This window comes from Typopeltis vanoorti, chromosome 6, assembly GCF_054136105.1.
Source record: "Typopeltis vanoorti isolate ZY-2024b chromosome 6, IOZ_Tvanoo_1.0, whole genome shotgun sequence".
Classification (NCBI taxonomy): domain Eukaryota; kingdom Metazoa; phylum Arthropoda; class Arachnida; order Uropygi; family Thelyphonidae; genus Typopeltis; species Typopeltis vanoorti.
Window position 1 is genome coordinate 23,845,191 of NC_143554.1, and position 24,958 is coordinate 23,870,148.

Consider the following 24,958-nt stretch of genomic DNA (forward strand, 5'->3'; position numbering starts at 1 on the left):
GCCTTCATCCCAATCTAAGATCAGAAGCCAAATGTATTTCTGATGTTTTGTAAAAATTACAGGAATAATAATAAAAACCCTTACTACATTTTGATTTAAAAAACACCGTATTTTTTTTACTAAGAACAGTTGATGTGACAGAAATATTCATATAAATTAAAAATATATAAAAATACCTTATGTATTTATGAATATGTATTTATTTATAAATAATTTATGAATAATTTAGTTATTCATAAATATTACAAAGCACTTTGATGCTATCAATCATTTGTTTGTCTATAACTAAACTAAGTAGTGTAAAAGGATTAAGAGTCGTCTTAAAGTTAAGTAACAATCGGAATATAAGATGAAAGGTCAGGTGAAGCACTTAGCAATTAACTGTTGAAGGCGGATTACTCAGAGAGTAAAAGAGAGAGAAAGATTGTGATGTTAAAATCAATATTCTTTCTGCGTTTTGTAAAAATTTCGTAGGTTGAATTTAATTCGTTCTTTGAAATTCTTTTGACTCTGATGTAACAACAGTGTATAATGCTATACTGCTGATGTAGTATACTATAAAATGTAATAGTAAAGTGAAAAGAGACATGTTTTTGTTCATACTTAAGGGAAAAAAAATAATGCAATATAAAAATAGTTCTGTTTTATATTTCAACATACAGATTAAAATCTGTTTTATGTTTTTAATCAGCAGTGGATACATTTTTATTAGAAGTAAGGCTTTTATCAATCGTGTTTCAACTCGTATAGTTTAAAGCTTTGAGCAGCTTTAGTTTCACCGATGCACTTTCAAGTACTTACCTAGACTGAATTCAATTACATTCTGTAAGGAAGTTACTTCACTGTTATTCTAAAATAATGATGATTGCCTTCTTTTCTTTTACTTTCCAAAATAATAAATGAATACCTTAGACTTTGTGCAGAGTGGATCTGAAAGCAATCTTAAGTAGATTATGAAAAACAGGCTGTCGACTGCCTGTCTAGACTAAATAACAGATAGTAATGAATCTTCCTTATTAATAATTCATTGTTTATCCAAATTAAGTTCTGTTAAGTACAGGAGAAACTTACGCGTTTATATATATTTTGAATTAATGAAATATTTTGATACAGGTACTATTTTTCACTTTAAAAGATTGTTTCTTCTTCTCCGGCGCGACATTTGTCCTTCGATTGTAATGATTATTGTTTGAATCCTGTCTAGTACGTCAGGAATCTTGTAGGTTTAGTTGGAATTACGGTGAGGCAAGTAAGACTAACACGATCATATACGTATAATGTCTCTTAATTACGTGTGTTCATTGCACAGTTTGTGTATTTCATGCGATGAAAAACCGTTCCATTGCTATATCCGACCGGCTAACTCCCTTTCACTTGTTAATCAGTTAGGTTTTTCGTCTTCTAGACAGGATTCGAACTCTGGTCTTCTCAGCCAAAGAACATCATCGATACCGGCGAACTGACCTTCAGTTGTAAATGAAAGCTTATGAAGATTCGTGCATGCATAACTCCGTGGGTCAAGAATTTTCTCTTACGGAAACTCGGGTTTTTTATAACTTAAAAATGAAGAGCACGCAGTTATGAAATGTAATACACCGATGTGTATCACAACTGAATCTGAATGGTTTTATCATAGTCTTGTAAAAAAAAAAAAGCATATTTGGACTGAATATCGCAATGGAGGAGAATGCGTAGCTCAGTCGGTTTCGACGATGTCCTTCGGTTGAAAAGATGTCGGTTCGAATCTTGCCTAGGATTCAAAGAACCTTTTTCAGGGCTTTTCAAGAAGTGAAGGTAAGTTAGCCGTTCTCATGCGGATGAAAAACCTGAATTTTTCGGTAAAATCAACCCAGAGAACACACGCAGTTTACATACACCATATACTATAGGCATAGGGCTAACCGCCCTATGTTGTCGTGGGCAAAGTTTAAAGGGCCTGTAGAGGACAGTGGAAGGACGGCTAGAATGTTCTTTATCTTCGGTGTTTAGGAGTTTTTTTTTTTTTTCGCTTCCAATTAATTGAAATTTCATCTTCTTTTGTTGACCTTCCCAAATGTTTCTTGGCGCACTGAGGTCGGCCAACAGACTACGAGTTCTTGGCAAGATGCCTTGCTGCTGTGTCTCAGAATCTATTGAAAGAGTTACTGAAATAAAGAGTCAAGAGGCTTCACTTCGGCGATGCAAAATTATACAAATTAAGTGGATATTGAATCCAACATTATTGAATTTAACCCTTGAATCGCCGAAACTTTTATAGTTTCTATATTCGGCACGAAACTCTTGTAGTTTCTGTATATTCGGCTTTGAAATAATGTTGGATTCAATATCCACTTAATTTGTATAATATTGAAAGAGTGGCCATCTGGAACGAGGTTGATCTTTGCAAGTGATGTCGCCGGTCTTGAGATATTCGAACCAATCGAAAGCAGTGCTTTTCTTAACGGAATTCTGTTTTTTTTTCTTCACAGGTTCAAGTTTGGCCATCAATTACACAACTTTACTTACTTATTTTAATCAATACAAAAATCTCAAAGTATTAAACTTAAATGGTTCGTATATCATTTAGCTCACAAGAACAATCTCTTTAACTGAATTACTGAAAATGTCTATTTATTACGACACAATAAAAATGAACGCAGTTTAAAATATAAAAGACATAATTTCCGAAAACTTTTAGGTCACTTTGAATTTTATTCTGTCACCTGCACAATTTCAAGGCATAAATTAAACAAATGAAATTTATTTGCTAATCTAAAAGTCTAAATTATGAAGGTAATCGAGGAGAAAATAAATTTAAATGAGCCGTTAAATAGCTAAAAGAGAGCGTAAACTGTTCATTAACAGTCTGAAACTTACGGTGTCTCTAGTGTTTTTCAATTAACAACATAAGCAGTCGGCCGACTGCTTATGTTGTTAATTGCCGTAATTGACAAGCGTTTAAGCTGGCGCTCCGATGAACTCCATCTATTAGCATCCACCTGCCGGCAAAATCAGAATTAATAGAATCGTTATCCCCCCCCCCCCCCCAACATTAAATATTTTAATGCTAAACGCTTAAAATAAAAACAATACTGTATAAAGAAAAGATGCATCGATAAGGTGATCCAGGAGAATCCTTAGGGAATCCGGTCTTAAAATGTCAAGCATAGTTTTTTTTTTTGATGAGCTATGCTGACTAATAATAGAATATCCGACTATACTGTTCAAGCTGATTGCATGCATTGTAGAAAAGTTCATCTGCTAGTCCTTTGTAATCAACATATTGAGCGGTTTGTAAGACTAAATGGCCATCCCCTTGATGAGAAACGTCTCGAGCACCCTCATCTATCTCAATATTTCAGCTCCGAGTGTAAATTTAATATGAAATAAATGAGTTATATGATGCACATATTTAGAACGATGTGTTATAGAACGGCTTGTTTGTTTGTAGCTGAAGTTGAAGAAACCCATGGATTTTCAGAAGAGAAATCGTCCCTTTCTCAGATTTGTCTTTTTTTTCCCCTTCAAAATAAATCTTATTTGAAAAAAAAAAATGCCCCTCGCAAACTTCAATTGAGTCTAGCTCAGTTTTTTATTTCATTTTTATTTAGTTATTATTATTATTTTCCCACCCAACAGCGCATGTAGAGCCTGTGTAGCTAAGTGGATGTGGCGTTTGCACACCAACGCGCTTGGCCGCACGATGGAAGACTTGATTTCGAGTCTAGTCGGCGAACAGAGGAAATTTTTCTAAGCCTTTTTTCGACCGGTTCCCGGGTTAGTCGATCTCTGACACGGGCAAGTGAGTTTTTCCTCTCGGAAATTCGGGTTTTTCGTCCCGTAAACTCTCAAGAAAATCGATCGTAGAATCCTGTCTGTAGAAGTCTGAAATAGTGTGGATTCGTAGAAACCACACTATTTCAGACATTAAATATATTGTGTTACGGACCACGAGATGGCGGTACTTGTTAAGCCATTCTCTTCACTGTGTGCCGCTTAATTAGTGATAGCCTTGAGTCAGCTATTTCTGATTGGGTACTAGTGGAGATTGAACTGCACACTCAGTCTCCAAAAGTTAGATAGGGCTACAAACGGCCTCGCCTACTCCCTATACGGGAATAAAAAGGCGGTAGAGTACACATTTTAAGATGTGTGTAAGGCACTGCAGTGTGTGTGTATCTTTCGGTGTGTAAAGTAATGACATTTGGTTACAAGAATTAATGTCCCAACAATATTCTTGGGATCGAGGAAAAAGATGATATATTATTATTATTCTTTCTTGTGCATTATTCTTCTTCTTCTATCCCATCTATTTGGGGTCGGCCTTTTTACATGATGCGATCTTTTGCGCACGATCCCAACCGACTTGTCGCAGAGCCTGACTTTCGGGGAATGGTATGTATATATATATATATATATATATATATATATATATATATATATATATATATATATATATATATATATATATATATATAACTCCATTGCACAAAGGTGGTGCAAAGACCGATGTATCCAACTATCGACAAATTAGTATATCTGGGAGTGGTGGAAAATTTTTGAAAAATTGATTAGGGGTCAGATTCAGAAATGGGTTGACAGTGAATCTTTTCTTTGCAATGAACAGCATGGGTTTACTAAGGGAAGGTCGTATTTTAGCAACTTGCCCATATTCTATAATAATGTTATCATTGAACTAGACAAGGGGGAATGGATACACCATTATACTTTTGAATTTTGCGAAGGCTTTTGAAAGAATACAACATGGTAGACTGTTACATAAATTAGAGAATATGGGTTTGTATTATAAAATATTAGTGTGGATAAGAGGATGGCTGACTGACAGATATCAAAAAGTGGTATATATACGGGGGATGTCTGTAAGATTTAAGGTAACCACAAGGACTAGTGTTTGGTCCACTGTTATTCAATCTGTACATTCATGATATTGGGAAGGATTTGACAGGCGAAATACAGCTATTTGCTGTTGCAAAGATGGGTAGGGTGATTAGGAATGCTGCTGCTGATATGCAGTACTTGCAGAATGATTTGAATAGGTTGGAATTGTAGCCATTTGAAAATGGATATCAGTTCACTGCAACAGATGAATTTCATCACTCGGTGTGAGACTACCGTCCCGCTCATTGAAGGGCTGAAGTGGCTTTTAAAAGTTCCCTGTTTGGGTATTAAAGTATAGTTTCCAGACTATAAAAAAAATAAACAAACCTATCTATCTATCTGTGATACTAATCTTTTTGGTCCTCGCCTTCTGTGCAGGAACTGAGCCATGTTGTAAGGTCAACTCCCTATCGCGACCTTAAGGTACCTTACCACAGGTTCCAGCACAGTGTCTTGATACACTTTGGTGAAGGTTTTGACCGCTTTCTCACAGAAATGCAACTTTGATACTCTTGATACGTCACGCTCCCCACTAAACCATCACTGGCATGGATGGTAACTGAATTCTGGGTGCGACGGCGTGTCCGTGCGGCAATCCGAGACATATTCCTGATCGTTTTGACGATTAAACGACTCTTCAATAATGGAAATCTTCTCACCTGTGAGGATGATATCTCTGTCTGTTGTTCGCATACCATCGGAGAAGTGCATTTGATTTTATCACCCTCTGCCGCATCAATTGTAGTGTTAAGAAGTGTCCAACAGAACGACAATAGGCTCTCACTCCCAGGTCATCAGTTAATACACATGACCGTTCTTTGAGAAACGTTAATCTTTCGTGACATCACTTTCTACATTCTCAGAGGATTACGGCGGAGGGGTGCCTTATGAATAACGGTTAATAGTCGGAATGCTCTCCATGGATGTGTGCCCATTACACAAACATCCTACTGATCCCGAGTGTTTTTAGCGTGTTGAAAATAACAGGTGGCTGCGTTCCAACCTTGTGAAGTACTATTACAGCTACATGGTTCTCATAATCTCCCCACTGTATGCTAACCCGTGTAGCTAGAACACAAACTCTCTCTCTCTCTACTGATAAACAGGAGAATGTTGACTGTGCACAGCGCCACTGACGGAACCGGGCTCGCACAATTCTGTGGCTAAGTTTCAAAGACTAAGTTTACATTGCAAATAAAATTTCGGATTATTTTTAAGATTTTTTCCAGTACTCTGCTATCGAACTTGTGAAATGCTCTCCATGGATGCGTGCCCATTGATTCTTTTACACGCAACTCCATCGACTACCTTCCGGGAAAGTTTCTTATTCTAAAAATTAAATTACAGTAAACAAAAACAGGGATAAAAAAAATGAAAAATTCACCGAAGCGTTAAACTCTTCTTTGGCGTTCTTTATAGCCACATGAACGATCTCTTCAAAGGCAGATGTTTTTTAACCACTTCAGAGACTTCTTTTATTTTCTTCCTCGTAGGATTGTTCAATACTCCGATAACTACGTACGAATTTTGCGGTTTCATAATAACATTTAGGAAAGTTTGGTGTATGTTTACAGGTGCGTGCTGATGAAGTAAATCTACACGTGATGCAATTAGAATTTATCTCAATTTTTACTAAAAGGCTAAACTTTTCCCCTATTATTTTTGCGACAACTCTAAAATTTCGAAATACATTTCTTAGATTTTAAGTCCTTAATTAAAAATCAGCAGAAATATGTACTTTTATCTTAAAAAAATTAAAGATTAACATTTTTTACGACGTAGTTGGTTCTGTACACAGACTATTCAATGCTTGATGTCCGCTGTCTCCTTGTGTTTGTCACAGTCTCGAGATTTGCCTTTTGATTGGGAAAAAACTGTGCTGAAATCCTGTCCAGGACGAGAAGCCTTGAAAGGACTATTCATTTGAAGGTGAGTTATCCAGCCTCATGAAAAAGTGAGTTCTTCATTATGTAAAGCATGCAAAGTGGCTAAAATAATCCGCGCAAGTAACATAAAACACGTTGACCTCATTGTCTTAGATGCTTCGCCCGTTATTCAAATATATTCCTTGTGTTATCAGTAAAATCACATTTTATACGCGATTTCATGAATAGATTTATTGATATATTGTATAAGAAGAAAGCAAGAAGAATTCTGCACTTTAGCCAGATCCGATCTATGATCAATTAGTGTACTAGGCATGAAAAACGTCTTGAGAATCCCCTCTGTCTCTTGAGATTCTTCTTTCACCCCCCCCCCTTTAATTTTATTTTTTCTTTATTGGTGACCATTTTTCTTTTCAGCTCATAATGATCAGCATTTCATGGAGTTACTTTTAAACAGCAACGTCTATCAAAATACTGTGAGTGCGGTAACTGTGCCATGAACAGATAAACGGCATGAAGAGAGGTTTAATGGTTGATTCTATTTTGCCAAAGAAATAAATGTATTAGGCGAGTGTATGCACTGATAGAAGTCTGTAGAATGAGTGTTTTCTTTGACAGTGGGGAATGAAAAACAGAACACCGCAACATAAAATAAACTTAAAAGTGATTAATAAATAAATAATCTGACACCTTTTCACTCCACTTTTTTTTATTTACCTGCATCTTTTTTTTTGGAAAGTTAGATAGCCAGTCTCGATCCATCCTTAGTAATCATGTCGTTCGACTAACCCCAATAATAATATTCGTATGGGATTCCCCCTTTCTCTCCCGTCCCTTTTGTGGGGGGACAGGTTGAGCCCTCTTAATGAAGGATTAGGTATATATATATATTTGACTGTAAATCCGTGTGTTCATGGGATCGGTTTGCCTGTGCTGAGGGATGAAAAACCCAAGTTTCCCAGTGGAAAAAACCCTCTATTTTCCTGTGAGACGAAAGAAACCAAATAAAGGTTCCTCACGTCATGGACGGGAATCGAACCCAGGACTTTCCGACCAAAGGGCTTCGTCTGTACCAACTCAGCTGTGGAGGCTCTACTAACCCTAATTGCTATTACTGTCTGAAACTAAAATCTACAAAAACTAAACCTAAAAAAAGTTCTACTGATTTCTGATTATTAATACGAACATCCAGGAAATGTGCGGCAACATTTTACGAGTTATGAAAAAACAACAACAACAACTAGGTCTCTTATTAAAGATTTAATATGTATTGAAATCTCAGTAGAATAGCCAATGTTGTTGTTACTCTTTGGAATTATTTCGACCCAAGTAACTTATGCAGTGAAGCCAATACGTCTGTTAACTGTTCTTGTTCTTCTGGCCATTTGCCTATATTAAGGGGTAAAAAACGCGAGTTTTCGAGGTAACTAATAAATATTAAATCTCCATTTTTCTAGTATTACTGGCTTCAAGAGTACATTTTGGCTTTTAATGTTTTTTTTTTTCCCATTCATTGATTCATTCCATTCATTATTCATAACGGGAACATTAGTAATCCATTATATCCATAGGAACTGAAGTAAAAATAAACCATTGTATAACAAAAATCATTCTGAATGAAGGAATTTCACATAACTTAAGTGAAATAAACGTACTTCCCTATATTTTTAAGCCATTAATCTTTATAACACTAAGGGCTTCCCTCCATGCGCGGCAATTTCCGATCATTTGTTCGTAGAGCTTTGATTTATACAAAGTAGAAGAGCACTTATGACAGTTCATCACGTAATTCTGGTGAGATAACATCCTCAAGAGAATTTCATCTTCAGCTGAAATCTTAGAGACCTTCCTTAATGAATAGCAAATACAGTTCAAACAGCTCCACACAGCTTTAAGGATTTCTTGCTTATTTGTGATAAGAAAAAACAATTCCAATAGGAGTTATGCTGGATTACTGTAAGACGGCTGACGGAATATCATCGCAAATACATTTAAGCAGAGCTGTCACCTACTTGACACTTCACTGCTTAATGCATTGGACGCTAGCATCGCATCAGGGATTGGTGCAATAGAAAATAAGGACATTTTCTTTATCAAATCATGTGGTTCCTTCCGATTAGCATTCACGTACTTTTCTCTCCCCAACCCTCACGACACGATATCCGCTATAAATCTCTAAATATTAATCCTTATTTTATACGAGTCAAAGACTGATCAAGTATACAAAAGATTATAATTAAATTGTGGTGTGGGAAAAATAATTCTACTCAGACTTTATTTCATTTGCTTTCAACACTTCCTAGCACAATTTTTATTGATGATAATGAAAAATGTAAATGAGATTCCTGTTGAAATAAAAAAAAAAACTTCAGTTCTTTTAGTATGAAACCATAGACACAATTGAATCGTTTAGTGATTCACTTTGTTTCCATGGTAGTAGAATGAGTCGATTGTTAACAATACACAATTTACAATAAGAACTTCGACTGAATAAGAGGCTAATTAACAACTAGAAGTGTATTTGTTGTGAACAAAGAAAGAAATTGGTATCGAGTGACATGATAAATAATGTTGGAAAAGTCCGAGCAAAACAGAGTTCAAGGACTTTATGTGATTCTCATTTAATAAGCTAATTAAAAGTACAAAAGAAGTCTCATTAATTCAACCGTTTATTTGGTCTGTCGTGCAGATGATTTCTTGGTCATTAAAGAAGCCTTTCTTAAACTACTTCAATGGGATGAGTCCGTTGTTGGCGCTGCGTGAAGGCCGATTAGCAACGCAAATTTTTACGGACGGTCAACTCGCTCGCATTTGTATAGGAAGATCTTGTCCACTTTCGCATTTGTTAACTACCTTTTAACGTATTCTGCTCATTAATACAGTCCTTTTGACAACAAGAGCCGTTCCAGTAACAAAAGTACCAAATGAAATATGAATTAAACACGAATCCATTTGCTGAGTGCATTAATTCTTAATTGTCAATTATCCCGAGAGGTTTTAATACATCTCTTCCTCCTCCTATCACGGAATAAGAAGAATATATCATACATCATCTAAAATTTAATCATCTGCTTTTGCCTTTAATTTTAGGAAATTTGTTCATTAATAAAATTATTTAAATACAAGTCGTGAAACGTGACTGTATTGTTGTCTTACCAATCACTTTACTGGTTAGTTTGTTCCCAAATAATAACGTACCTTTCTTGTATACTTGTATATTGAAGTTATAGTTGTCGTAACAATTTTATCCAGACCAGTGTATTGTATATGCACTACAGGCTCATTTGATTTATTACCATTTGTTAGTTATAATTTGGAATCGTTTTGTCTAATTTTCTGACTAAGCTGTTTCAATTTAAGATAAAACCACATTTTTTAACCATGTTTTTCAAGTATCAAATTTAAATTCTATCCATTGAGAGCAGCATTGTGCGACATTGTGGGGTTTGTTCGTACGATGTTAAGCGATTTTATGTTGATACTTGAACAATTATTATTCCTCCGAAACGTCATGGAAAATGTGTTCAATTATCAAGTTATGGAACTACGGAATTGGAACTTCTCTGAACTGCATTTGAGCAGCAAACACAATTATTTATGACAAGAACAAAATTGGTTCTATTTCATAAATATTCTTTAAAATAGCCTCTTTAAATTTAAAGGGGCTATTATAGAAGAAGTAACTCTCTGAAGAATTTTAGCACGGATGAATTCATCTAGAAGAAACTCATATCTTGTGTCCATCTTGCCTTAATTTCACCGTTGTTCTTGCCACACCACTTTACCCCTAATCTGGTAATTTCCTATTCCTATAGGTGTCATTCGTAATGAAAAACGAAGGACCGGGATTTCGATTTCCATCATTCTGGTGGTAGGTCTCATAATCTCATATTGACTTATGATAATAAGTGCAGTACCCAAAATACATCTGCATGTGCATGCATTGATGCTTCCACTGCTACCTCATTAAGTTGGAAAATATTCTTTCATAGAGTTGAACACATAAATATCTGTTGTGTTCCCCTCTTGCGTCTTCTAGCAGCTGAGTGACTCGTAGCATTGTCTTTCGGTATTGGTGTCTTCTCTGGGAAGGAAGTGTTACTTACAAAACGTCACGTAGCTGACGGAATGCTAAAAAAATAGAGCCTAAAGACCTCAAAGATAAACTATCCCTGATATCAAAAACCCTTATATGGATTTGACAGACATCCATGTGGATGTCTGTCAAATCCATATATGTGGATGTCTTACAGATATCCTTGTTGACAGACATCCATGTGGATACCTGTCAACAAGCTGCAGCACTCTCAGAAAGTATTCGGGATAATGAAGAGAGAGCATAATTCTCTTATTTCTGGGATAGAGATGTGTCGGTTATCTTTCTTGACATTCCTCTGTGTCACGCGGACAGTTCCGATTTAATTCCTTACGATCTAAATATAAAGGAGTCGCATCATTTACACATCACCTGAAAAATCAGTCTTTCTTCCCCCTTTTCTTTTCTGTCTGTCAATTTTTTTTTCCCTTTCGGAGTGCAATAAATTGATCATTACTTCATCTGTCTGCTCACAAACACACCAGTCACATAATCATCTATTTTTATTCGGCATTCTTCATTAACTTAATTTTTGTGAGAATCTTTGTGCATATCGTCTATAAGTTGCATTTATATTTACCATCAAGATAAAAAAAAATCCACTTTGCATTTGCAGTTAACTGTTGCAAATGATATGGAACATTAATTTCCATGTCAGTATTATTTCGATGTCTAAGTACGAAAACCTTTTAAATATTGACCAGTTAGTGACTACTTACAACCTCAAAATCGTATAGACATGGATAATCGTATAGATAATAATGACATGGATCTCCCCATAAGTGGGATAATAGTAGGTCTGGTCAATTCTCTTTCATAGACGATCTTGCATGCATCTGCTGTTTAAGTTGAATGCGACAACTGGTACTTGCACCGCTGTATTTCTCTTTATATTCTCTTCACATTTCTTCAGCCAGAGGAGGTCCAGCTAGATATGCTGATATTGGCACAAAAGCAATTAACATTTACGAATATGAATGTATTTTATTTCTTCCCATACACACACACACACACACACGGTTGAAAATTTGCATAATAAGGAAAGGTATGTACGGTAGAATTCAAATTGCTATCTAGAGCTGTTCTGCTGTACAACATACATACGACGAAAATCACGGGCAATAAAATTATGTTTGCCTACCCGACAGGCGAACTAATCAAGAGCTCTTCAGTTTCTTAAAGAAAATCAAAGTTCGTAGTTTTCTAAACGGTTCCTGTTAGTGCAATAAAGAAAGCAATTATGGCAGTACCTGCACCCCCTACGATGTTCCCTAATAATCTTGTGGTCCTCAATTTATACATCCCTTATCACCTACTAGTATTAAATGAAAGACAGTCATTAATCACGAATGTCAATAATTTTAATCATTAACGAGAGAGTTCGGACGGAATTAGCGGAAATCGATATCCCATCAGTAGTGCATGTTGGTCTGCGATTAGATCCGTGTTCAAGCGTATAATTACAGCGGGAGGGTGGCGAGCATGACGGTAGCATGTGGCCTTTGTTAAGTGCTTCTAATGAGATGGAAAATCTACAAATTGGGGAGGACTGGTTTTTAGGAAGTGAAGTGAAGTTTACCCTTGACACACGGGTCATTATCTTCATTTTCTTTGTTGAGAGGTTGAACTTCGTTATGTAAGAAGTTCAGCAGAGGGATATCTGTGTGATCACCTGTCCGACTACAAACCATTATGCAATTTGTCGCAGAGCTATAACTTATTATCAGGCTCGTCGTATGTTCATTGTGCCGCACAGCACGGTAATAAGCACCTAAATTAGGCTGTCACACTGGCGATTTTCAGAAGTTTTTCATTAAGCAAAACTAGTAACTCCTCCAGTATCATCATCCGCTTTCGGATACTCGTGGTGCAGTCTCGATGGCAACACAAAATTGACCCAAGTTGGAAAGACCTGGATTCCAGTCCCGTCTAGGACACGATGAACCTTTATAGGGGCCTCCTCGATTAACCAATGTATGGAAGTGGAAGGCTTTCCTTCTGGAAGCTTTCTAATTTTCATTCAAATGTTTTCGAAAGACTACACGCAGTTAACATACATAATAATTTGGTAGGGAAATTATCTTTTATGAGTTACCTCTTGTATGTTATTTCTATCACTGTTTTTATTAGTACTTTCTTTGCTATTGTCCCTAGGAACGAGAGGAGGCTTATTGCCATGTAATTCTGCGTATTGTACTCGCTTTTCTAGGTTACGGATTGATATTATATCTGCTGTTTACCAACAAGATGGGAACTAACGAAATCTCAGCATCGCATTGTTCCTGGTAAACTATGAATAGGATGGCTTTATTGACTATTGCATTCTTACCTGGTGCTGTCTTATTGTTGAGTTTTTTCATGATGTCGGTTACATCACCTGGGGAAATTGGTCTGATGTCTGCTTGATATGTGGGATGATGCAGTGCTTAGCTTACATGTTGGTGAAATTTAAATCAGCTTACTTGTAATTATTATTGCATTGCTTCTCTAGGCTGTTGGCGAATGCTTCAGCTTTTCCTCATCATTATAAATGACGCCTTATTCAGCAAAGGTTGGGGGAAGGCTTTTGGCTACTACAGAGCACCTTAAATAATTTCCATATTGTCATTTTTTATGTAACCCATACACGTGAGGTTGTTTAACTACCTTACTGGCCATTACGGATCAAACACGCATCCTCACGCGCTTCGTATCCATCATATATTTCAATGTAATATCAATGGTATTAAAATTTTAATATGCACTTCGCATCCATTATAACCTTGACGTCTATAGACGTCTTGGCCGGTAGTGTGGTAAATCAACCTATAGGTAGGTTAGTATTTAGTATCGTGTATGGGTTGTGGGTTGGCAAAGGAGAACTTGTTTACATTTGAATTAGAAGTCTATATTATTCCTTGGGAAACGCATCAGAAGAAGATTGTCCCACAATACAGCAGTAGCAAGGATGAAGGAGGAGGAAAAGAAACTTGCTCTGCGAGTTTCAAGGTGTACTGTGAAGGAATGTTGGGCGGCAGCCACATTTGTTCCAGCGGACTTAGTATTGAGTGGGAGAATTAATGATGCTATTTCAGATGAACATTCGCCATGGAAATATAAAATACACATATTGCAGAAACTAAACAAGTTAAAAAAGAAGTTGGAAGAGTGAGTTGGTAAGAGATGGGTCATTAATCAATCGATTTGCTCTCTGTATTGAGTCAAGCATTTCGAGGGAGCTCTTAGGGACCTTACTCCAAATGTGAAAGCAGTATTCAATAGTCAAGCTGATTTGTATAAGGTTAACACTGTTCAGACGTGAAGTAACATCTTGAGCGAAAGAGAAATCCTAGTTTTTTAGAAGTTTGGGATGAAATGGTTGTAATATGTTTATGCAATTAGAGCTTTGTTGTCAGGGTGATTCCAAGAGAAATCTCATCTTGTCTAGAAATTTGAGTGTGGTCAAAGATAATACTGGAAGAAAATGGTTCTTTTTTGTGACAAATAAGGCAGGAATGGGTTTTGCTAGCATCGAAATTGACGAGGCTATCTGAACCCGATTGGAGGATGACTAGGAGGTCATAATTGAGGGCAATGGCGGTCGGTGTTCTGTAGGTTGAGGTGATTTGTTTAGAGTAAGGTCTATCAAATGAAAGGGAGGAGTGCAATGTGCTGTCGTCAGCAAAACTGTGTGTGTATTGGGTTGGAGGTGAACTGAAATAGGTCATTGATATATAGAAGGAAGAGGGCTGGTGAGAGAAAAGAACCTTGTGGAACTGGGGCATTAGTTGAATGATGAGAGGATAAGGAACCATCCACCATCACACATAGTGTGCGTCCAGACAGAAAGCTGGCAATCCAACTTCAGAAGTCCGGAGGCAGTCCAAGTGATGGGAGTTTGCTTAGTAAGCCTTTGTGCCAGACCCAAAAGTTTTGGAGATATCAAATGCAACCACTTTTTGATATTCGCTAAACTTCTCCATGGCATTTGTTCAGAGATGGGTGATATATGTGAGTAGATCTGTTGATCGGCAGCGGCGGAATCCATACTGGTGGTCGTTTATTAACTGGGTGCCTTCGAGGTAGTGAAGGAGTTGGGAATTGATGGTTCTCTCTATTACTTCATACAGGACTGAGATGAATGAGATAGGACGGTAGTTTGATGGCAGTGAGTTTTCAGCCCTCTTGGGAATGACTGATCTATTGGTTGTAGCGATCTTCTTCCATTACTGGTTTCTGTCATCTGTGAGGACATATCAGACCAAGCTAGTGGCTTTGTTGATTAATGTACGGTCGGGTCCAGTGTTTTGTTTTATCTCTTTCTGGCTGGCTGTGTTCTTTTCTTTGATAAGGTTTATGAATTCTCCAGGCGGCCAGGGTTGGATCAAACTGTGGTGGTGGTAAGTATTTGCTAGTGCCTTTTTTATTTGCTTTTCGGGGCTTTCTATTGTGTCGTTGATCTCCTCCTTAGAGTTTATGGTTGCAGCTGGCGTAATTGGGTTGAGGGGAGCGCGGGTAGGTTTCCTCAGTTGATGGCGGATTGTCTTCTCGGAGTTGTGTTATAAATGCATGCGCTGCTCGTTCTAGTAAGACCAGATTGTGGTTTTAATTGAAGTCGTTTATTAGTTGTAGATGGAATTGATGTCTAATATTCCAGAGATAACAATGTCCAGTTGATCATTGTTGTGTATGGGTTAGAGGGCGTCCTTCTGCAATGTTTCTTGTGGCGTATTCGTTTAGTGTCCTCCCATTGTGGTTTGTTATTTTGCTATTCCAGGCACAATGTTTGATATTTAAGTCTCCGGTTATTATTATAGCATTTCTGGAGTCGAGGATTTGTCAAGTTTGATTTCAGTAGTATTTTGTTCGTGGAGTTGTATGCGGAGCATATTTTTAGTTTACCTACGTTGGCGATTTCTACCTCCAGCCTGATGGCTTGTACATTCCTTGTTGTGCAATGGTTTATATTGTACTTCATATAAATTTTCTGTTCCTTCTCTTCTCCAACCTAGTCTGTCATTTCTGTATAAGGTGTTTTCCCCTCCCCCGAATTTTGGATTTTTGGCTGAGAAGAGGTGAGCCTCGTTGATTAGGATTATTCCTATGTCGTAGTGGTTCATAAATTCTCGGAATTCGTGAATTTTGTTGGCTGGACCGCTTGAATTCCACTAGACGATCAGTCAGGATTACTGGGGGTGTGTTTAATAAACATTCTGGTAGATTTTTGCGGGGTTTGTTTTACTGAATTTGGCAAACATGTCTCCTAATACTGTGGTAAGTGTAGCTCGATGCGGGTCGTTTTCTTCGGTCTTGTGGCTGCTGGAGGTGACTTGGTGTTCGATTTGAGATACTGTTGAGTTCTCTTGTACGGTAGTTTCATATGTTTTTCTCTGGTGTATCTTGTTTTTTGCGTGTATTTTGCATTCTTTATAATTGGTGAAGCGGGAGCTACCTCAACTTGCACATTTTCCTGTAAGGATCTTGGTTTTTATAGATGTTCGGCAGATGGCTGTCACCACATTTAATGCAACCGTATTCTGTTTTGCAAAGGCGTTTTTGCTCGTGGCAGAATTTCAGGCATTTGTTGCAGCAGCCTATTGAAGGCTTCTTGGAGAGGGGTTCGAGACCACAGATTGTCGTGAGGTCGTATACATTTCTCGTTAGTATTTATGAATTTCTACTGACTATAGCATTGTCAGTTTCTTAAATATGTACATTTCACTAACTTTTATGGAGTCAAGCCGGCGGTGATTAAGTCTTGTGAAGTTCTGTGGTTATTGACTCTGTTATGCCCTTCAGCACCATTTTTAATTTTTTCTTGCTCTTGAGAGCGAAGGTATGGTGAGGCAACTTCATTTTGTTGAAACCTTGTTTAAATTTCGTTCATCCGCTACTTCTTTATTTGCATGGGAATGCCTGTTTTGGTATTCTTGCCCAGGATATGCCGATTCTTCAGATTTTAATGAGAGCAGCCGCCATTGACCATTTTGAATAGTTGAAAGTATATGTTTCGTAGTATTGTTGGCGTTTTCATTCATGAAGGAGGATTCTTCTTCCGCTTTTGGGTAGGTTATTTCCTCGGTTGTAATTATTGATTGGCTTCTTCAGTTTTCTGAATAGCTTTAGTGCTTGATTTAAGTCACGTTTCCAATAATGGTTCTTCGATAATAATACGATCCTTCATTTATGAGAATCCACTGGCTTGTCAGCCGAAAATGACCAGATGAAATGTGATAACAGTTGTTAAAATTAAGTACATCAAGATCACGATAAAAGTAGTATCATAAATAATAAGAGTCAAAACTGAACAAATAACAATTAAGAATTTACTCTGAAGAATAACTACTACTTAGATTAAGTTTGATTAGTTAACTTACTACTTAGAGTAAGTTAACTAATCATTTTGACTCCAATAACCACAAAACGATAAAGACTCACAAATGTAATAATTTCTATTCACGGTGAGCCCAATTTAAAACGATGGAGAAATGTATAATCTGAGATTATGCATACTATTAACCATTAACATTACTGACAGGATGGGTGAAGCACTAGTGCTTTTCATATTCCCCTTTATCTGTAATGAGAATTGTTTGGGAATGGGAGGTTTGTGAGCAGTTAACTCGTCCTCTGAGGGCAGTTGTGTTAGCTATGATCAGTTGAGAGAAGAATAGCCTTCGGTCTTTTGTGTTTGTAGTAATCAGTCTCATTGTAATTGGCAGCTTGTACGATTAGTGGGTTTGAATGTGAACTTGACTTCACGAAGAATTTTCTGCAAGATCACGAAGAAAGGAGGAGTTGTATGGAATGCCGGTTTCTCGGTGAATCTGTGAATTTCTGATGAACCATGCATCCAGGATCATCCTAAGGCATTTGTTTTGGATTCTCTGTAATTTCGAACTGTTTGATCTTGAAGTGTGACTCCATGCTGGTGAGTATATAATGACTGGACGTATTACCATCCAGTAAAGAAGTAGTTTATTGTGTAGGTTCAATTTTCTCTTACGGTTGATCAATAAGTAGAGCTGTGCTATTATTTTGGAAGATTTTGGAGCCAATGAGATTGACGTGCTTGTTAAAAAGGAGTTTCTTATCCATTAATACCCCAAGATATTTGGTCTCTGATTGCCATGGGATCTTATAACCAGAGAGCAGGATGTCTTCTTTGTTGCAGACCTTTCTTCTTGAAAACAACATGACTGAGCTTTTGAGGGGGTTCACTTGAATCCTCCAGTTGGTGAACCAGTTTGCTAGCTCATTGATACTTCCTTGGAGTCTAGTGATTGCTAGGCGAGGGCTGAGCGATCTATCTAGAATAGCGGTGTCGTCGGCATAAAGGGCCGTAGTAGTTGTTCTTGAATTGAGAGGAATATCTGCTATGTAAGTTGTGAAAAGTATTGGGGCCAGAAGAGAACCTTGAGGTACTCCCGCCAGGATTTTGCGCCTTGATGACACAATTCCGTTGAGTTTTACTTGCATGTCTCTTTCATTAATATGAATATATGAGTTTCACTAGTTTAATTGGGATATTGTTTTCAATTAGTTTGAAGATAAGGCCTTGATGCCAGACCTTATCAAAGACCTTGGCAACATCCAAAAATACAGCAGCAGTGTGAAGGTGCCAGTTAAAACCATGAGTGATATGTTCTGTTAGTCGGTGAATTTGTTGCACCGTGTTGTGAGCTTTGCGAAACCCAAATTGCTCATTTGGGATTATTTTCTGTTTGTTTGTCCACTGCTGATTGTAGTCTTGATAGGATGACCTTCTCTATTACTTTGTCAAGACAGGAAAGAAGACTGATGGGCCTGTAGCTTTGGGGAAGTTGTGGGTTATTACCAGACTTTTACAGAGGTATAATGTCCACGATTTTCCAATCTGTGGAAAAGTACTGGAATCTTAAAATGGAATTGGTAATATTAACTAGATGAATTATGGCTTTCCGTGGGAGTAGCTTTATTATTCTATTGGTAATGCCGTCAGGGCCGGGGGCCTTTTTATTCTTCAGATGGGAAATAATATTTATTATTTCTGTTGGAGATGTGGGGATGATGGTTTCTGAATAATCCTTAGGCTGTCTTAGTGCATTTCTAACTTTACGATGAATTTTGTAAATAAGATTGATATTTAAGTTTACATAAGATGGGCTGCATTGATTTTCCAGATTGTCAATTAGGCTTCTACTTTTTATTCATCTGATTGTGCAATTTCAAGATTGGTCTTCAAAGGGGGAAGTGGTTGTCTTTTGGTACGAAGAGATTTTGCAAACTTCCACATGGAGTTATCTTCTGGGTTGATTTCCCTGAGTTTGGATTCCCATTTGGAATTCCTGTGCATCTGGAGGGCGTCTCGAACCTGTCTGTTCAGATTGTTTTGTCCTGCGGGGCTCTGGTGTTGTGATATCGCTTTCTGGCTTTATTTTTGGCCTTAATCAAGTCCATTATCTCTTCTGGAATCGAGTTGGGAGCGTGGAAGACAGTGGGTTGAGTGACTGATGCTATTGCTGTGTTGATTTGCCTAGTTAAATTGCTTACAGCTTGGTCTATTTCTTCTTTTTTACGAATGACAGGGGGTGGACCGATGTGGACTGGGAGAACCTTAGAGAGCTTGTCCCATGGTATGAAAGAATGATGGGGAGAGAGAGCTGATCTTGAAGTCCTAACCTGAGCAGGATGGGATTATGATATGAGTTAAGCTTTTCTACTGTCTCCAGCTGGTATTGATATTTCTGAGGATAACTATGTCTAATACATCAGAACTTCCTGAGATGGGCTGTAGTGGGCGGGCTCAGTGGGTCCAGCTACTATTGATGAGTTGAGTAACGTGTAGTTGAATAAGGTACGGCCTTTGGAGTTGATTGACGAACTGAACTAGGCCGTATGTTTGGAGTTTAGGTCTCCTGCTATAATTATGGAATCCGTGGAGCCGAGGATGGAATTTAAGTCTGCTGTCAATAGTGGAATGCTGGGAGGATTGTACGCTGCGTAGATTTTGAGTTTGCCTGCGTTATTAGTGTGCACCTCCACACCCGTCACCTCAAGGTTTAGAGTTTGGGGGTTGGTCAGCGAGTTGTGGCTTAAATAATTTTTAATAAAAATAGCTGTGCCGTCTCCACTAGAGTTAAGTCTGTTTGTCCTATATGAAATATAACCTCTTAGTTTTGGGTTGTTTGATGGTCTGAGGTGGGATTCACTGATCAAGATTATGTCTGGATTGTATCTTTTTGCGAATTCTTGCAGCTCGAGAATTTTATTTGTTAAGCCATTGGCATTCCATGCTGTGATCATTAGAGAATTTGGTTTTAATTTTTTAAACATTATAGAGAGCTGTTAATATGCATTGGGTTTCTAGATAGAATCTCTTTCTTGAGGATGGTGAGGTGCTTGCTTTGCTGAATTGATGCAGCATTGTTGCAAGTGACGAGGTTAAAGCTGATGTGAGATTAGAGCTTGTTCGCTGAAGGAGTCTGGGTTCTTACCGCTTTCGCATATGATTTGGACATGGATGAAGGTCGGGTGCCTTCCTGTGTTGCCGAATGTGAGGTATTATGATCTGGAGGGCGACCTGTTTCGTTGTTTGTGTCATTGCTTGGATGAGCGTGGTTCGTTCTTGTTGATCCACGGTTTTTTGGATGGAAAAGGCATCCCTTGTAATTAGAGGGATGTGGTCCTCTACAATTGGCACAGCAGGCAGGTGTGGATCTGGGCTTGGTACAGGAGTTAGTGTGGTGACCCTCACCTCATTTTAGGCATCTGTAGGCGGCTCTGTACAGTTTTTGGGCATGCCTGAACCTCTGGCATCTGTGGCACTGTGAGATTATGCATATCAACTAATATCATATTTTTATATATAATTATACTAAATTCTAAAAGGTGTTTTAAGAAATTTGTAAAGAATCTCTTTAATTTTTAAACTTTTAAGAATTGTTTAAAGACTGTGAAATTTTAAATTCTTACAAGTATAATTATTAAAATAGTAACAGATAGCAAAATCTTAGAATAGGTGAATTCATTCAACTACCTAGGATGTACGATCACATGCGAAAATGAAAAAGATATAAACGTAAAAATTGCAAAATATTTAAAAATAACAGGTATAATTAACTCTATATTTAAACCAAACCTAGTTCAAAAAAACAAACCAGGCTAAAAAGAGTACAATATATTAGTCCTACCAGTCGTAATGTATGGAAGTGAAATCTGGACAATAAATCAAAAAGACAAACAAACATTAATAACAGCAGAAATGAAATTTATGAGAAAAACTGCAAAGTATACCCTATTTGATCACAAAAGAAACGAAGAAATTATGAAAGAATAAAACCAAGAATCAGTAATAGAAAAAATTTAAAAAAATATAAACATAAATGGATGGAACACGTTCAATGAATGAAAACAGAAAGATTACCAAAATAAGCCTTAAAGTACCAGCCATTAGGAAAAAGAAAACCAGGGCTTCCTCTTAAACGATTCAACGATGACTTCTAAGGCCGGAACAGGCCATGCTAGGCCTAAATCCTTGATATGCATGATGATGATAATTATTATTGGAAAAAATTACCTTTTGAAAAGCTCGTAGTGGTATTTCTTAAACTATTTTTTTCTTGACATAATATCATTTCCAGTAGCAAATTTAAACTTGGGGGATTCATTCGGAAATGATTTTTCTATTTTTATATTTAAACTTAAATAACCGCTTTTATGAGCTAATTTGCACGTGTTCTGTCTTTATGAAATTATTCAAGATCGGTTGCAGAGGGGATGCATATATTTGAAAATGTAGTGCCACCGAGAAGATCCACGTTTACCTCGATTGCCTTTTACACGTAATTGATAAAGGAACTGGCTATGTTTTTCCCGTTTTTCCTTCGTCTGTAACTTATTTTATTCTCTTTTACTTCAAAAACGAGGGACGACGACACAGTTAATACATTAAACTGACAATTGTCTCGTGTTAAATCGATTAAGATGGATACCCTTCTCTCTTTTCTCACTCAGAACAATTCCCAAAAGAAATAAAATATTCTCGAGATTGCTCCGAAAGAAAATGTTTTATAGTTTGAAAGACGGCATCGATTTTTAAGCCGCAGCTGCACCGTGCGTGCCACTTCTTTATTTGTTCGCAGTTAGTGTTCGGCAAGGAGTTTACCTTCCGTCAGAAACACGTGTTCCCTTGGCAGAAGAGGGACAGTCTACTGGTGTTTGTAGAGCAATTATCAGTCACGTGGGCTTCCTGTTGGAACTGTCGTATATTATATTACAATAGCGTATTAGGCATTTGAATTGGTACTGTTTTGATGCGATCGAAGTTTTCTAGGATTAAAATGAACATTTCCCTCTTTCGGTTTTTCCCTTTTTTTATTACTTAGTTCTGTGAGTTTAGAGTCATGTGACGTCAATAAAATTACATGTGACCTTTAATGCTTGCAATCTACTTTTATGTGTATTTGTTCCCATCTTGTTGGTGCTGCTTCCGGTGAAGGGATATTAAATTAAATATTTGATTTAGGTAGAGTAGTCGTGAAGATATTTCGCATTTTTTGACAATTCTAATATACTTTGTAGAACTTTCTATGACTTTTTTTTTAATCTTGAGTATTTCAATAATAAATTAATGCACCTCTTTGCTACTTGTATATTGGGAAAAATATTCAATATTTTATGCCATTCTGCTTTATATTTTAACAGAAAATTTCACTTACTGTTCATTATGTTTGGCATTTTATACAGTTTTAAATTTCGATTTTTGGAGTGAAAACATTGGAGATCTTCATATTTCCGGCTAGTAATTTTTTATATCACAGAAACACGCATGCAACAGATAAAGAGAATGTTAATAATTAGATATCAGCCTAAAACTCTTCATGCTATTAAGGAATTCATTATAGAAATTGGACCAGTTTAGCCTTGTGGAAATGGAGTCTTCATCTATAGTTAGACCGCCTGAAGAAAGACCATTCAAGTTCGATTCTAGTCGCTGAGCTTTTTCTGAGCCTTCCTTCTAACATTTTTCGAGTTAGTTGATCTCTGACATTGGCAAGGTAGATTTTCTCTCTCTCTCGGAAACTCGTGTTTTTCATTCTGTACCTTAGGAAATCGACTGTAGAACTCACTATTTCAGGCAGTAACATAACAGCGTTAGAGACCACGAGTGGCGGTAGTTGTCTGCCGTACTCTCATTTCCGGATGCCAATTAAAATTATTGATAGTCTTGGGCCTGCTGTCTGTTAATGGCTAAGAGTGGGGATTGCTTTACTTCAGTTTTCAAAAGTTAGTCAGGGTTAGCTAAATTGTCTCATTTATTCCCTTTTGGGAATAAAAGACGTTAGTACATTTTTTTTTTTTTTAAATTACAGAAATTGTTTCTGTTTCCGCGTGAACAGTCGGTTTTACATTTTCCCCACAATTTTGCTTATTATTTATTTGTAAAAGTCAAGATGTATTTTTATGTTTGTGAATTATCTTTGTTTAAAAATCGACTTTTCCGTCTTGAGGATTATAAGATGGTCACTGGGGGGGGGGGATGAATACTGTGGATTTTAACAAACACAAACTTAAATATATATATAATATGTTTATTTATTTATTTTTCCCTCTCTCAGAATAAACATATATTAGAACACACTTACTTGGCAGACAATATGTTCTTTTTTTTTATTGTTTACTTGCCTGAACAACAGCCTGAACCAATGCAAAGGGTTTTGGAATTGTTGGTAGAAATCTGAAATTTGCCTATTTTTGAGTTACGTATTATTAAAAGGAACAACTTCAAAAATGAAATATCGGAAATCTATTTAATGCATCTACATCTAATTTTCCGTGCCAACTTTTTAGACATAGCATGAAAATTCGTTCCGCTTTATTTTTGCTGGGCTTGTCGAAATCCTTACTTTGCTAATATAGAAAATCCTAAAAAAATGCTATTTTTAACAGTTGACGAGCAAGAGGGGGGAAAAAAGAAATCATCTTGTTAGCCTAATTTAAGTCTCGGTAATCTTTTGCAACTAGCCTAAGCGCTCCGTTTGATTTTTCTTAACATCCTTACTGGCATGATTTCAGAAAGCAAACGAAAAAAATACAGTTGGACATTTATTAGCATTACAATTCTTCCTAAAAACACTTCGGACAGACAGACTAGAGCTAATATATAAACCGTTTCTCAATTTATTCCATACAAGAAATATATTGCATTGATTTAACAGTTGTTCTGTTGCAACTTTAAGAATGTTCTTAGCGGGCGTGTATGCAATTTGTTGGCCACCGAAAAAAAAAACACTATTGGATTTTTATCGCGGAAACCAGGATTTCTTTGTTTTCACTTCTTTGTTTTTTTTCCCTCCCCGAAGTATGTCCGCGCTGGTAATGGGAGAAATACAGACACAGACTGCTACTTGTGCTTCGGCAGATAACTTCAAAATGTTATCTGTCGAAGTTTCCGTTAGTATTCTTTAAGAAAGTGAATTTTTTCTGCAAATATATGTGAAAGAATGCTAGTAATGTTTTTTACTAATGTTTATGTACAGGTCTCTCTTGAGATGATCATCAGCAAAGACTATTTCCAAATACATCAACTTCCGAGCATCCACAAAGTGTGATATATTTGCGATTCATATTCATTCATGAAGCCTTTAACATGTTATTGTTTAACTATCATCATAATTTATTTCCTTTCAATTTTATAATCTGGCCATCATTTAGTTTTTATGATCATTTTTTCCACCTTTCGCTTTTTTCTTTCAGTGTATATATTTCGTCATATATTTCATTCTTAATGCTTCTTCATTTACCTTTCGTTCAGTTTTTTTGCTTCATTATCTTCCTTCAGTTCGTTTCTTTCCTTCATCACTTTTCCGTTCAGTTGCTTTTTTTCTTGTTTTAACTTTCAGTTTTTCACCATCATTTTTTCACAGTTCGGTTTTCATTATCTTTCCCGATTAATTTTTATCACACATTTTCCCAATTCTGTTTTGTTTATATCATATTTTACCATTCATTTCATTCTTAATCGATTTTTTGACCATTCAGTTTTTCTTAATTATTTCATCTTTCAGATTTTTCTTAATCACTTTTTACTATTGAATTTCTAATTACGATTTTTTTTCTTAATCTAATTTTTAACTAT